This window comes from Coregonus clupeaformis, unplaced genomic scaffold (assembly GCF_020615455.1).
Source record: "Coregonus clupeaformis isolate EN_2021a unplaced genomic scaffold, ASM2061545v1 scaf3069, whole genome shotgun sequence".
In the NCBI taxonomy this organism is placed as follows: Eukaryota; Metazoa; Chordata; class Actinopteri; order Salmoniformes; family Salmonidae; genus Coregonus; species Coregonus clupeaformis.
This window is the reverse complement of record NW_025536523.1, coordinates 33,520-49,880: the sequence shown is the minus strand read 5'-3', so window position 1 is coordinate 49,880 and position 16,361 is coordinate 33,520.

Here is a 16,361-nt window from a genome sequence, read left to right as displayed (position 1 = left end):
TGGATTATTCATGAGCGTGGCTTTATCATTGAGAGGCTCTAATTAAATGTTAAGAGCCGTAGGGCCTGATTCCCTGCCTTTCTCTGGTGCAAACTTTGCACCTGTTATTCTCTTGAACCGAGGTATATAAAACATGTGTTTATAGGCTTTTATAATTGTTTTGGTATTGTATTCCCTTCTGAAAATAACATGTGAAACGCATACAGTTGTAAACACTTGATTCTACTGAAACCTGGCACAGTGTTAACTTGACATTGTGTGCCACACAGCATCCATGCAAATTACAGTTTTCAACATCACTTGTTACCCTCCCACAACAAATACACTACCGTAGTATTGTGATTGCATCACACAAACTGTGAAATGTAAACAGCTTGAGACACACTATTCACGTCTCACTTTTAACACAAATGGTTCCTTTTCTATATACCAACATCTGAGAACCATCACAATATTTGGCATGGTTACAGGCAGCAATATTCTCTATGAATCAAAAAATGCCAAGCTCGAAGGGAGTTTATCTGAAAAGGATAAAGTCAAACCATGCTTGTGAACTTTGAATCAAATACCACTTTAAAGGTTTTAGGTTGCCTACTTTGTCAAAATGCTATCACAAAAATGGACCCAGAGCATGACTTGCTCTTGACTTTATAGATATTAGGCTTAATACGCATCTCTAACGTTGTATCGGATTATATTAGGTTATTTTACTGCAGGTTATATGATCTTGAAATATGCGTTAATTACTTATTGACGGTAACTGAAATGATGCGAAGCAGTCTCCAAGAACGCAACATACAGTATAATCTTTCTTCGCAAATTCTGATGTTGTGATTTGCGACAAATTAGCTTTAGCCTGCGGGTCCGCTGGTTCGTAAGCCTTGTGATGTACAGCACATGAGAGATGCAAGTCTGCACTATGCATCCCAATAATTTACTTCCAGTACAACAACCTCAGGGGAAAACAAGTATGTGTGTCTCCCTTGCAAACTACTACCGATGGTGGAGAAGGACAATAATCAGGCAACACGCATTAACCGTGTGTATATGGAGAACTGACATGGTAGGATTAGCAAATGTACTACTGTGCACCCTGGGAGAAGTCAGTGATGATAAATCAAAGTCAAGGCCATGGCTTGTAGTTAGCCAATGTAGAGGTAAAGCCTTAGAACATAACATGCTACTTTATTATCAAATCAAATCAAATCAAATTTTATTGGTCACATGCGCCGAATACAACAGGTGCAGACATTACAGTGAAATGCTTACTTACAGCCCTTAACCAACAGTGCATTTATTTTAAACAAAAAAAGTAAAAATAAAACAACAACAACAAAAAAAAGTGTTGAGAAAAAAAAAGAGCAGAAGTAAAATAAAGTGACAGTAGGAGGCTATATATACAGGGGGTAATGTTGCAGAGTCAATGTGCGGGGGCACCGACTAGTTGAGGTAGTTGAGGTAATATGTACATGTGGGTAGAGTTAAAGTGACTATGCATAAATACTTAACAGAGTAGCAGCAGCGTAAAAAGGATGGGGTGGGGGGCAGTGCAAATAGTCCGGGTAGCCATGATTAGCTGTTCAGGAGTCTTATGGCTTGGGGTAGAAGCTGTTGAGAAGTCTTTTGGACCTAGACTTGGCACTCGGTACCGCTTGCCGTGCGGTAGCAGAGAGAACAGTCTATGACTAGGGTGGCTGGAGTCTTTGACAATTTTGAGGGGCCTTCCTCTGACACCGCCTGGTATCAGAGGTCCTGGATGGCAGGAAGCTTTGCCCCAGTGATGTACTGGGCCGTACGCACTACCCTCTGTAGTGCCTTGCGGTCGGAGGCCAAGCAGTTGCCATACCAGGCGGTGATGCAACCAGTCAGGATGCTCTCGATGGTGCAGCTGTAGAATTTTTTTGAGGATCTGAGGACCCATGCCAAATCTTTTTAGTCTCCTGAGGGGGAATAGGCTTTGTCGTGCCCTCTTCACGACTGTCTTGGTGTGTTTGGACCATGATAGTTCATTGGTGATGTGGACACCAAGGAACTTGAAGCTCTCAACCTGTTCCACTACAGCCCGTCGATGAGAATGGGGGCGTGCTCAGTCCTCTTTTTTTTCCTGTAGTCCACAATCATCTCCCTTTGTCTTGGTCACGTTGAGGGAGAGGTTGTTGTCCTGGCACCACACGGCCAGATCTCTGACCTCCTCCCTATAGGCTGTCTCATCATTGTCGGTGATCAGGCCTACCACTGTTGTGTCGTTGGCAAACTTAATGATGGTGTTGGAGTCGGTGCCTGGCCATGCAGTCATGGGTGAACAGAGAGTACAGGAGGGGGACTGAGCACGCACCCCTGAGGGGCCCCCGTGTTGAGGATCAGTGTGGCAGATGTGTTGTTACCTACCCTTACCACCTGGGGGCGGCCCGTCAGGAAGTCCAGGATCCAGTTGCAGAGGGAGGTGTTTAGTCCCAGGATCCTTAGCTTAGTGATGAGCTTAGAGGGCACTATGGTGTTGAATGCTGAGCTGTAGTCAATGAATAGCATTCTCACGTAGGTGTTCCTCTTGTCCAGGTGGGAAAGGGCAGTGTGGAGTGCAATAGAGATTGCATCATCTGTGGATCTGTTGGGCGGTATGCAAATTGGAGTGGGTCTAGGGATTCTGGGATAATGGTGTTGATGTGAGCCATGACCAGCCTTTCAAAGCACTTCATGGCTACAGACGTCAGTGCTACGGGTCGGTAGTCATTTAGGCAGGTTATCTTAGAGTCCTTGGGCACGGGGACTATGGTGGTCTGCTTGAAACATGTTGGTATTACAGACTCAGTCAGGGACATGTTGAAAATGTCAGTGAAGACACTTGCCAGTTGGTCAGCACATGCTCGGAGTACACGTCCTGGTAATCCGTCTGGCCCTGCGGCCTTGTGAATGTTGACCTGCTTAAAAGTCTTACTCACATCGGCTACGGAGAGCGTGATCACATAGTCATCCGGAACAGCTGGTGCTCTCATGCATGCTTCAGTGTTGCTTGCCTCGAGCTGCAGCATAGAAGTGGTTTAGCTCGTCTGGTAGGCTTGTGTCACTGGGCAGCTCGCGGCTGTGCTTCCCTTTGTAGTCTGTAATAGTTTTCAAGCCCTGCCACATCCGACGAGCGTCAGAGCCAGTGTAGTGCGATTCAATCTTAGACCTGTATTGACTCTTTGCCTGTTTGATGGTTCGTCGGAGGTCATAGCGGGATTTCTTATAAGCGTCCGGGTTAGAGTCCCGTTCCTTGAAAGCGGCAGCTCTACCCTTTAGCTCAGTGCGGATGTTTCCTGTAATCCATGGCTTCTGGTTGGGGGTATGTACGTACACGGTCACTGTGGGGGACGACATCATTCGTGCACTTATTGATGAAGCCAGTGACTGATGTGGTGTACTCCTCAATGCTGTCTGAAGAATCCCGGAACATGTTCCAGTCTGTGCTAGCAAAACAGTCCTGTAGCTTAGCATCTGCGTCATCTGACCACTTTTTTATTAACCGAGTCACTGGTGCTTCCTGCTTTAGTTTTTGCTTATAAGCAGGAATCAGGAGGATAGAGTTATGGTCAGATTTGCCAAATGGAGGGCGAGGGAGAGCTTTGTATGCGTCTCTGTGTGTGGAGTAAAGGTGGTCTAGAGTTTTTTCCCTCTGGTTGCACATTTAACATGCTGGTAGAAATTAGGTAGAACGGATTTAAGTTTCCCTGCATTAAAGTCCCCGGCCACTAGGAGCGCTGCATCTGGACGAGCGTTTTCCTGTTGATTAATGGCCTTGTACAACTCATTCAGTGCAATCTTAATGCCAGCATTGGTTTGTGGTGGTAAATAGACAGCTATGAAAAATATAGATGAAAACTCTCTTGGTAAATAGTGTGGTCTACAGCTTATCATAAGATACTCTACCTCAGGCGAGCAAAACCTCGAGACTTCCTTAGTATTTGATTTTGTGCACCAGCTGTTGTTTACAAATATACACAGACCGCCACCCCTTGTCTTACCGGAGTCAGCCGTTCTGTCCTGCCGATGTAGCGTATAGCCTGCTAGCTGAATGTTATCATTGTCGATCGTTCAGCCACGACTCGGTGAAACATAATATATTACAGTTTTTAATGTCCCGTTGGTAGGATAACCGTAATCTTAAGTCGTCCACTTTATTTTCAAAAGATTGAACGTTGGCTAATAGGATTGATGGAAGAGGCAGTTTACTCGCTCGCCGTCGGATCCTTACAAGGCACCCGATCTCCGTCCACGATATCTCCGTCTCTTCCTCACGCCGAATGACGGGGATTTGGGCCTTGTCGGGTGTCTGTATGATATCCTTCGCGACCGCCTCGTTGAAGAAAAAATCTTCGTCCAATACGAGGTGAGTAATCGCTGTCCTGATATCCAGAAGCTCTTTTTGGTTATAAGAGACGATGGCAGAAACATTATGTACAAAATAAATTACAAATAACGCGGAAAAACACACATAATAGTACAATTGGTTAGAGGGCTGTAAAACGGCAGCCATCTTCTCCGGCGCTGTTTGCTGTATCAAACTGGGCCTCTGACATATTGCCTTATAATTCATTCAATATCATGGGCTGTGGTGCAATTCTAAAAGCAACACTGACTACATGTTTATCCTTGACATGAGCAATACAAAGTACAAACTAACATACAAACACACTACAAAGAATAATGAAGTATTTGGAATAAGAAACCAAACGAATGTTATAAAGTCACGTTATGCATTATTTTCAACACAATCAACTAGGTAGTCACTCAATTCACATGGGTTGATTGAACTATTGCAATTACAATTATCCAAAGGTGTCATTTTCAATAAGCAATGGGAGTGAATTAATTAATATAATTCAGCTACAACCTCAGTATGTGCTCTATAGAATATGCAATCAAGTAATGGCCTAATTACATCATAGTAATATGCATAGGCTACATAACAGTGAGTTGCAAAACAGTGAGTTTGGCTGTCCTAAAATGGACACCATACACATGGAACGCAATACTAAGCCTATAGGCATTTGGGCTCTTTGAGTGATAGCCATGTGGTGAACTAATCCATTAATATAGTTTTCCAGTATCATGTTTCATTGAGGCAGAAGTGTTACAGGTCAGAGTTATAATAAAATATTCCATCATTAGAAATCAAAACTGGATGGTCTTCAGAGATAGATGGGAGGGGTTGAGGGTAGCTGAAGGATGGGACTAAAAACAAACAAAAGATAACTATTGTAAAATATACTGTGTTCGTAAAATGTATATAGTATGTATAAGCTGGAAGTAGAAGCCTAAGTGTTGTTGTTCATTAGTTTACTCCAATTAGGGGAGGGGTGGTAGGGTTAGGGGAAAATAATAAAGGAATATATATATATATACAGTACCAGACAAAATGTTTTGACACTCCTACTCATTCAAGGGTTTTTCTTAATTTTTACTATTTTCTACATTGTAGAGTAATAGTGAAGACATCAAAACTATGAAATAACACATATGGAATCACCTAGTAACCAAAAAAGTGTTAAACTAATCAAAATGTATTATATATTCGAGATTCTTCAAAGTAGCCACCCTTTGCCTTGATGACAGCTTTGCACACTCTTGGCCTTCTCTCAACCAGCTTCATGAGGTAGTCACCTGGAATGCATTTCAATTAACAGTTGTGCCTTTTTAAAAGTTAATTTGTGGAATTTCTTTCCTTCTTAATGCATTTGAGCCAATCAGTTGTGTTGTGACAAGGTAGTGGTGGTATACAGAAGATAGCCCTATTTGGTAAAAGACCAAGTCCATATTATGGCAAGAACAGCTCAAATAAGCGAAGAGAAACGACAGTCCGTCATTACTTTAAGACATGAAGGTTAGTCAATACGGAAGATTTCAAGAACTTTTAACGTTTCTTCAAGTGCAGTCGCAAAAACCATCAAGCGCTATGATTGAACTGTCTTTCATGAGGACGGCCACAGGAATGGAAGACCCAGAGTTACCTCTGCTGCAGAGGATAAGTTCATTAGAGTTACCAGCCTCAGAAATTGTAGCCCAAAAAAATGTTTCACAGAGTTCAAGTAACAGACACATCTCAACATCAACTGTTCAGAGGGGACTGTGTGAATTAGGCCTTCATGGTCGAATTGCTGCAAAGAAACCACTACTAAAGGACACCAATAAGAAGAAGAGACCTGCGTGGGCCAAGAAACACGAGCAATGGACATTAGACGGGTGGAAATGTGTCCTTTGGTATGGAGTCCAAATTCTACATTTTTGGTTCCTACTGCCGTGTCTTTGACAGACGCGGTGTGGGTGAACGGATGATCTCCGCATGTGTATTTCCCACCGTAAAGCATGGAGAAGGAGGTGTGATGGTGTGGGGGTGCTTTGCTGGTGACACTGTCTGTGGTTTATTTAGAATTCAAGGCACATTTAACCAGCATGGCTACCACAGCATTCTGCAGCGATACACCTCCAGGCTGTGTAAGGGCTATTTGACCAAGAAGGAGAGTGATGGAGTGCTGCATCAGATGACCTGCCTCCACAATCCCCCGACCTCAACCCAATTGAGATGGTTTGGGATGAGTCGGACAGCAGAGTGAAGGAAAAGCAGCCAACAAGTGCTCAACATATGTGGGAACTCCTTCAAGACTGTTGGAAAAGCATTCCAGGTGAAGCTGGTTGAGAGAATGCCAAGAGTGTGCAAAGCTGTCATTAAGGCAAACGGTGGCTATTTGAAGAATCTCAAATATAAAATATATAAATATAAATACAAAATATAAAGAAAACCCTTGAACGAGTAGGTGTGTCCAAACTTTTGACTGGTACTGTATATACTTTATTTTTACAATTTTCTACATTGTAGAACAATAGTGAATACATAAAAACTACGAAATAACACATATGGAATCACATAGTAACCAAAAAAGTATTTAAAAAATCTAAATCTATTTGAGATTTTAGATTCTTCAATGTAGCCACCCTTTGCCTTGATGACAGCTTTGCACACTATTGGCCTTCTCTCAATCAGCTTCATGCGGTAGTCACCTGGAATGCATTTCAATTAACAGGTGTGCCTTGTTAAAAGTTAATTTGTGGAATTTCTTTCCTTCTTAATGCTTTTGAGCCAATCAGTTGTGTTCTGACAACAGTCTTGAAGGAGTTCCTACATATGCTGAGCACTTGTTGGCTGCTTTTCCTTCACTCTGCGGTCCGACTCATCCCAACCCATCTCAATTGGGTTGAGGTCGGGGGATTGTGGAGGCCAGGTCATCTGATGCAGCACTCCATCACTCTCCTTCTTGGTCAAATAGCTCTTACACAGCCTGGAGGTGTGTTTGGTCATTGTCCTGTTGAAAAACAAATGATAGTCCCACTAAGCACAAACCAGATGGGATGGCGTATCGCTGCAGAATGATGTGGTAGCCATGCTGATTAAGTGTGCCTTGAATTCTAAATAAATCACAGACAGTGTCACCAGCAAAGCACCCCCACACCATCACACCTCCTCCATCCTTCACGGTGGGAACTACACATGCGGAGATCATTCGTTCACCTACTCTGCATCTCAGAAAGAAATGGCGGTTGGAACCAAAAAATCTCACATTTGGACTCATCAGACCCAAGGACAGATTTCCACCAGTCTAATGTCTATTGCTCGTGTTTTTTGGCTCAAGCAAGTCTCTTCTTCTTATTGGTGTCCTTTAGTAGTGGTTTCTTTCCAGCAATTCGACCATGAAGGCCTGATTCACGCAGTCTACTCTGAACAGTTGATGTTGAGATGTGTCTGTTACTTGAACTCTGTGAAGCGTTAATTTGGGCTGCAATTTCTGAGGCTGGTAATTCTAATGAACTTATCCTCTGCAGCAGAGGTAACTCTGGGTCTTCCATTCCTGTGCCGATTCCTGTGGCGGTCCTCATGAGAGCCAGTTTCATCATAGCGCTTGATGATTTTTGAGACTGCACTTGAAAGAACTTACCATAGTTCTTGACATTTTCCGGATTGACTGACCTTCATGTCTTAAAGTAATGATGGACTGTCATTTTTCTTTGCTTATTTGAGCTGTTCTTGCCATAATATGGACTTGGTCTTGTACCAAATAGGGCTATCTTCTATACCAACCCTACCTTGTCACAACACAACTGATTGGCTCAAACGCATTAAGGAAAGAAATTCCACAAATTAACTTTTAACAAGGCACACCTGTTAATTGAAATGCATTCCAGGTAACTACCTGAAGCTGGTTGAGAGAATGCCAAGAGTGTGCAAAGCTGTCATCAAGGCAAAGGGTGGCTACTTTGAAGAATCTCAAATCTCAAATATATTTTGATTAGTTTAACACTTTTTTGGTTACTACATGATTCCACATATGTGTTTTCATAGTTTTGAAGTCTTCACTATTATTCTACAATGTAGAAAATAGTAAAAATAAAGAAAAACCCTGGAATGAGTAGGTGTGTCCAAACTTTTGACTGGTACTGTATATATATTTGATATATATTAACCAAAAGAATATATCGGGGATTGGAAATGATGCAGACAATTACATTGATGGAAGCCACAATCTATCTGCATTATTAAAGCTGATCTACCCCCTAAAAATTTAAATAAGATTGCATCGTAAAGCAAGACTAATAAATAGATAACATTTTGTCATTCAATCACTTTTCAGAAGTTAATCAAACATTTGCATTGCAGCCAGGGGCTACTTAGGCTGGCTGGCACCATAGAATAGGATTTGGTAAGCAGATCTAATGACATTTTGATTTTGTAAAGGTTCCCTTGTAACGGTTGAATTGAAACAGCCCCGTTGGAGGATTTGTGTGAAATGATGTAGTTTTTTTGAGAATCACCTGAAAACTAGCCTACATGTAGAGACAGTACTCTCTTACATGAGTTTGTGCCATGTTTGATAATATTTATGCATTCTGTGGTACTCTTCATTTGAATGATATAATTACACAAATGCCTTTCAGAAGAAAGTAAATTAGTGCACACGAAAGATACTACCATGGGGCAGATATGACCAGGTGAAGTCAAACATAATGTTCCTGCTCAGTGAGCACATTAAACTGACAGATTTATGCTCCTGCTGCCAGACAAGCCCTGGACACTAAGTACACTTGAGAAAACACACTCAGATGTAAAGCAATCAACACAGAGGACCACCACAGCATTGCCCACCAAGCCCATCAACCATTTACACACAAGAACGTGAGCGAGCAAACACACACACACACACACACACAGATGTCCTGATGCCTTTGTGACCGATGACAGGCTCTACACTCCCATTTCAAATTGCTGCCGCTGGGTTGTTAATTTAGTGTAGCGCTACAGGGGAATTAAAAATCCGGCTTGCGGGGAGCTCGATTTGCTGAGTAACACAAATTCCCCACCATCCCAATGGAAAATATTGTTCTCATTCAAGTAGCTCATGTATGGAAATGCTGCATGGATATATCTGGAATATGGGATTTCAGAGCATCCAACTGTAAATAATTTACAATTACATAAAGATGGTCCAAGCAAATCCAGAAGAATATTTGAAAACATGTTTGACAATCTGATGCTAGGAATGAAATCTAATGCACAATTTACAGTAAAGCTATGCACCACAACACTGTGGTTTGGTAGTAGTCTCTACAGCTCTGTCTTGCTGTGTCTAAGTTTCCATATGCATGACATGATCTAAAAGCTTCTAAGTGAATCAACATTCTGGCAGGTTGGCATGGTTTCATGGATGAGCTATGACTATACAAACCTATGGTATTCCATTTGCTTACCATTCAATCCTAATGGGAGTTCTGCATCATGTGGCGCAGTGGTCGCATCACTCCTGAGTGGTGCAGTGGTCTAAGGCACTGCATCGCAGTGCTAGCTGTGCCACTAGAGATCCTGGTTCGAATCCAGGCTCTGTCGTAGCCGGCCGCGACCGGGAGACCCATGGGGCGGCGCACAATTGGCCCAGCGTCGTCCAGGGTAGGGGAGGGAATGGCCGGCAGGGATGTAGCTCAGTTGGTAGAGCATGGCGTTTGCAACGCCAGGGTTGTGGGTTCGATTCCCAGGGGGGGCCAGTATGAAAAATTAAAACATATATATGTATGCACTCACTAACTGTAAGTCGCTCTGGATAAGAGCGTCTGCTAAATGACTAAAATGTAAATGTAAAGATGTGGTCCATGATCTTCAATTACACTAGTACCATGGACGGTCAGCATGATCTTCAGTGATACATGTACCATCTCCATCTGTACCCCACAGGCTCTGGGTGTGGATCACTAACCTGGAGAGTAAAGGAGAATAGAGCCATTCATCTTTGGGATTACATGTCTTGGTAAAACATACAGTGGGGAAAAAAAGTATTTAGTCAGCCACCAATTGTGCAAGTTCTCCCACTTAAAAATATGAGAGAGGCCTGTAATTTTCATCATAGGTACACGTCAACTATGACAGACAAAATGAGATTTTTTTTTCCAGAAAAATCACATTGTAGGATTTTTATTAATTTATTTGCAAATTATGGTGGAAAATAAGTATTTGGTCAATAACAAAAGTTTGTCAATACTTTGTTATATACCCTTTGTTGGCAATGACACAGGTCAAAAGTCTTCACAAGGTTTTCACACACTGTTGCTGGTATTTTGGCCCATTCCTCCATGCAGATCTCCTCTAGAGCAGTGATGTTTTGGGGCTGTCGCTGGGCAACACGGACTTTCAACTCCCTCCAAAGATTTTCTATGGGGTTGAGATCTGGACACTGGCTAGGCCACTCCAGGACCTTGAAATGCTTCTTACGAAGCCACTCCTTCGTTGCCCGGGCGGTGTATTTGGGATCATTGTCATGCTGAAAGACCCAGTCACGTTTCATCTTCAATGCCCTTGTTGATGGAAGGAGGTTTTCACTCAAAATCTCACGATACATGGCCCCATTCATTCTTTCCTTTACACGGATCAGTCTTCCTGGTCCCTTTGCAGAAAAAACAGCCCCAAAGCATGATGTTTCCACCCCCATGCTTCACAGTAGGTATGGTGTTCTTTGGATGCAACTCAGCATTCTTTGTCCTCCAAACACGACGAGTTGAGTTTTTACCAAAAAGTTATATTTTAGTTTCATCTGACCATATGACATTCTCCCAATCCTCTTCTGGATCATCCAAATGCACTCTAGCAAACTTCAGACGGGCCTGGACATGTACTGGCTTAAGCAGGGGGACATGTCTGACACTGCAGGATTTGAGTCCCTGGCGGCGTAGTGTGTTACTGATGGTAGGCTTTGTTACTTTGGTCCCAGCTCTCTGCAGGTCATTCACTAGGTCCCCTCGTGTGGTTCTGGGATTTTTGCTCACTGTTCTTGTGATCATTTTGACCCCACGGGGTGAGATCTTGCAGTGGAGCCCCAGATCGAGGGAGATTATCAGTGGTCTTGTATGTCTTCCATTTCCTAATAATTGCTCCCACAGTTGATTTCTTCAAACCAAGCTGCTTACCTATTGCAGATTCAGTCTTCCCAGCCTGGTGCAGGTCTACAATTTTGTTTCTGGTGTCCTTTGACAGCTCTTTGGTCTTGGCCATAGTGGAGTTTGGAGTGTGACTGTTTGAGATTGTGGACAGGTGTCTTTTATACTGATAACAAGTTCAAACAGGTGCCATTAATACAGGTAACGAGTGGAGGACAGAGGAGCCTCTTAAAGAAGAAGTTACAGGTCTGTGAGAGCCAGAAATCTTGCTTGTTTGTAGGTGACCAAATACTTATTTTCCACCATAATTTGCAAATAAATTCATAAAAAATCCTACAATGTGATTTTCTGGAGAAAAAAATCTCAATTTGTCTGTCATAGTTGACGTGTACCTATGATGAACATTACAGGCCTCTCTCATCTTTTTAAGTGGGAGAACTTGCACAATTGGTGGCTGACTAAATACTTTTTTCCCCCACTGTACACAGCACTTTATTTCAATCAAGACCCGAGCATTCTAAACCACAGACATAAGAGCTATGGGACATAAATCATATACTGCAATGTATGGTGCTCATACTATACAGTCAGTAGGAAGCATCCCAGAAAACCCAAATTGGTTCTGTGAAAGTTCCCAGAACATTTGTTAGGTTCCGTCATGACACAAAAACTGTCCAGTTGTGCTAATAATTATACAATATTTGTATAAAACATTCGGCTGACGTTGCAAGAATGTTCCCAGAACACATTTAGTCTGTTCTTTAAAAGGTTCCCAGAATGTTTCATTAGGTTGTGGGGAACAGTCTGGTGAAACATTGTAGGGACATCACAAAATATATGTTCCCAAAACACAAAACTGTCCAGTTGTAGCGATTGATTATACAATGTTTATTTTAGGCAAAAAACATTCACCTGATGTTACAGGAATGTTCCCAGAACACATTTTTTTATGTTCTTTAATAGTTCCCAACACATGTATTTAGGTTGTGGGAACATTGTGGGGATATGACAAGAGAAGGGTTCCCAAAACACTAAAACTGTCCAGTTGTGCTGACATTCAGATAACGTTTGTACCAGGGTTCACAAAACATTCCTTTGATGTTGCAAGAATGTTGACAGAACAGCCGTTTTTGGTTCTTTGAAGGTTCACAGAACATTTCATTAGGTTGTGGAAACAGTGTGGGTACATTACAAGAGATAGGTTCCCAAAACACAAAATCTGTCCAGTTGTGATGACATTCTTCGAATTTTTGTATCAGGGTGCACAAAACCTTCCCTCATTGTTCTTAGAATGTTATTCCTATTTATGTGCCCAAAATTATTAAATAAAGTTTTGAACAGCCCATGGAGGTTTGTTTCATGTGTTAGTGTTATCTTATTCTTGAGGAAGTTAGTTGTATAACAACACATATGGCAATTATTTGGAATCAAATGACAATTTATTAGACATTTATTGTACAAACAGTTTTATTGTATTTTGTTGATAGTCGGAAGCGGGGATCAAGCTTTGGAGTGTTAGTCCTGCAATTAATCCACTGCGCCACTGGAATGGCACTAACACAAATATAAAGCTTACTCAGACTTACAGGTTGTGGTTTTTGTCTTTGCAAAAGAAAGGATAACTAAATCTAGAAAAAATTAATATACTCTTATTATTTCTTACTCTACCAATCTTCTTTATAAACTGTAAAGTTGGGATGTTTTGACTTTCATTTTCCCTACAAACTTGATTTCAGAAACCATGTTAAATTATTGCCTGGCAGATTGCGGTGATGTGCACATAGATGTGCATATGTACTAAGGCATAAAGCCATAGTTTGGATCATAATTTAAGGATTTCAGTACAAAGGGAAATTCAATAGAAACATTAGGATCCTGTCACGATCGTTGACACATGAGGAGGACCAAGGCGCAGCGTTGAAAGCAAACATATTTATTATACGAATGATCACACGATCAAAACAACGAAACGTGACGTCCTTGGTTACATCAACAAACCTTAACGGAACAAGAAACCACAACACAAAGAGAACAGCCAGACAGTTAAATATGGCTCCCAATCAGAGACAACCAGCTGACACTCGTTGCCTCTGATTGGGAGTCACTCAGGCCAACATAGATATACAAACATAGAATCACACACCCTGGCTCAACATAACATAGTCCCCAGAGCCAGGGCGTGACAGTACCCCCCAAAGCGCGGACTCCGACCGCGCCAAACAACCACAACAGGGAGGGACCGGGTGGGCACTCCGCCTGGCGGCGGATCCGGCTCCGGACATGACCCAGGCACGGGTTGTGCTGGACTGACGACGCGCACCCCTGGCTTGGTGCGTGGAGGAGGAACGGGCCTTACCAGGCTGACGACGCACACCGTAGGCTTGGTGCGTGGAGCAGGGACAGGCCGGACTGGGCTGACGAAGCTTACACCACTGACTTGTTGCGGGGGAGCAGGAACGGGCCGAGCCGGGCTGACGAGCGCACCACTGCCTTGGTGCGGGGTAAAGGAATGGGCCGGACCGGGCTGACGGCGCACCACTGCCTTGGCGCGGGAGCAGGAATGGGCCGGACCGGGCTGACGAAGCGCACCCCTGACTTGGTGCGGAGAGCAGGAACGGGCCGGACAGGGCTGACGAACCGCACCACAGACTTGGTGCGGGGAGCAGGAATGGGCCGGACTGGGCTGGCGACGCGCACCACAGACTTGGTGCGGAGAGCAGGAAACGGGCCGGACAGGGCTGACGCAAACGCACCACAGACTTGGTGCGGGGAGCAGAATGAGCCGGACCGGGCTGACGACGCGCACCACAGACTTGGTGCGGAGAGCAGGAACGGGCCGGACAGGGCTGACGAACCGCACCACAGACTTGGTGCGGGGAGCAGGAATGGGCCGGACTGGGCTGGCGACGCGCACCACAGACTTGGTGCGGAGAGCAGGAACGGGCCGGACAGGGCTGACGAAACGCACCACAGACTTGGTGCGGGGAGCAGGAATGGGCCGGACTGGGCTGGCGACGCGCACCACAGACTTGGTGCGGAGAGCAGGAACGGGCCGGACAGGGCTGACGAAACGCACCACAGACTTGGTGCGGAGAGCAGGAATGGGCCGGACTGGGCTGGCGACGCGCACCACAGACTTGGTGCGGAGAGCAGGAACGGGCCGGACTGGGCTGGCGACGCGCACCACAGACTTGGTGGGAGTGGCAGGAACAGGCCGGACCGTACTGGGAACACACACCACTGGCCCTACGTGGGGATCAGGAACAGGCCGGACCGGACTGGCAACACACGCCAGTACCTCTCGCCGTGCCTCTACAACCTCCTTCCCCCTGGTGACCAGTGACTCCCGTAACCTGGCGGCCTCTTCTGCCAACCCGCTGGACCGCTCTATCGCGGCCTCCTGCTGCCCCGACGTCGTGAGCCCCCCCCTAAAATTGTTCTGGGGGTCTCTCCTCCCCATGGGCCAGGCCTCCATCGTTCTCGCCAGACTCTCACCCCACTGCTCCAAAGTCCAACCTCTCTCCTCTTCTCTTGGCTTGGCCCAGTCGAGACTCCTACTCCACTGCTCCCAAGTCCATCCTCTCTCTTCTTCACGCTGCTTGGTCCTGTTATGGTGGTTTCTTCTGTCACGATCGTTGACACATGAGGAGGACCAAGGCGCAGCGTTGAAAGCAAACATATTTATTATACGAATGATCACACGATCAAAACAACGAAACGTGACGTCCTTGGTTACATCAACAAACCTTAACGGAACAAGAAACCACAACACAAAGAGAACAGCCAGACAGTTAAATATGGCTCCCAATCAGAGACAACCAGCTGACACTCGTTGCCTCTGATTGGGAGTCACTCAGGCCAACATAGATATACAAACATAGAATCACACACCCTGGCTCAACATAACATAGTCCCCAGAGCCAGGGCGTGACAGATCCTGGTAACGCAGCAGACTAAGTAACCTACAGGGCTTGAAGACAGATCGCAGGTTCAACTCTACTTGATTATTATTCTTTAAAAAAGCTATAGCTATGTTTGGACAATACCGTAATAAAATATAGTGATGTAAAAATATTGAAATGGCATTTGTTTAATAGTTTGGCAACTTAAAAAAAACCAAAAAAAAATCCTACAATGTTGGCAACTTCACATAATAATGTTTCATTACACATCAATATTAGCAGAACATTACAGCAATGTTTTCAGAACTACTTCCATTATCATTGAAGTATGTCATAACCTTACAGAATAACTTTATAAGAGTCTCGCAGGAATGTTTCTTGTTTGTTGATATAGGTGTTAGTAGTAATATCTCCATCAACATCTATTGCTACAACATTTTATTGCTGAAGTATGTTCAGGGAACATTATTAGAAACATCATGTCATAAAGTCACACTATTACTTAATGAGAACATTGTAGGAATTCCATGCTTGTTGTTATGGGCGTTTTGAATAACATATCCATCATTAGCAGAACGTTCCTGTAATGTTTCCTCAGAACCACTTCTGTTATTCCCACATGTTGTTGTGGCACTATGTTCTAAGAACATTCCCACGGGGGGCCAGTATGAAAATGTATGCACTCACTAACTGTAAGTCGCTCTGGATAAGAACGTCTGCTAAATGACTAAAATGTACCAAAAATACCGGAACTTTGTGTTATTACATTCCCTGGCAACCTAATGAAAAACTTAGGGGAATGTTCTTTGGTAGTTTTTTACAGATATTGTGAACAACATTTTAGTGAATGTAAGGTGAACATTCCAAGGATATTTCATTTCAAACAAACAAAAATGTATTTGAATGTTTGTGGGATGTTATCGTAATGCAGTGTTGTGTTCGAGACCACCTAAAGCAAGACCGATTCAAGACCAAGAGCAAGACCAAGCTAATCGAGTCTGAGTCAAGACC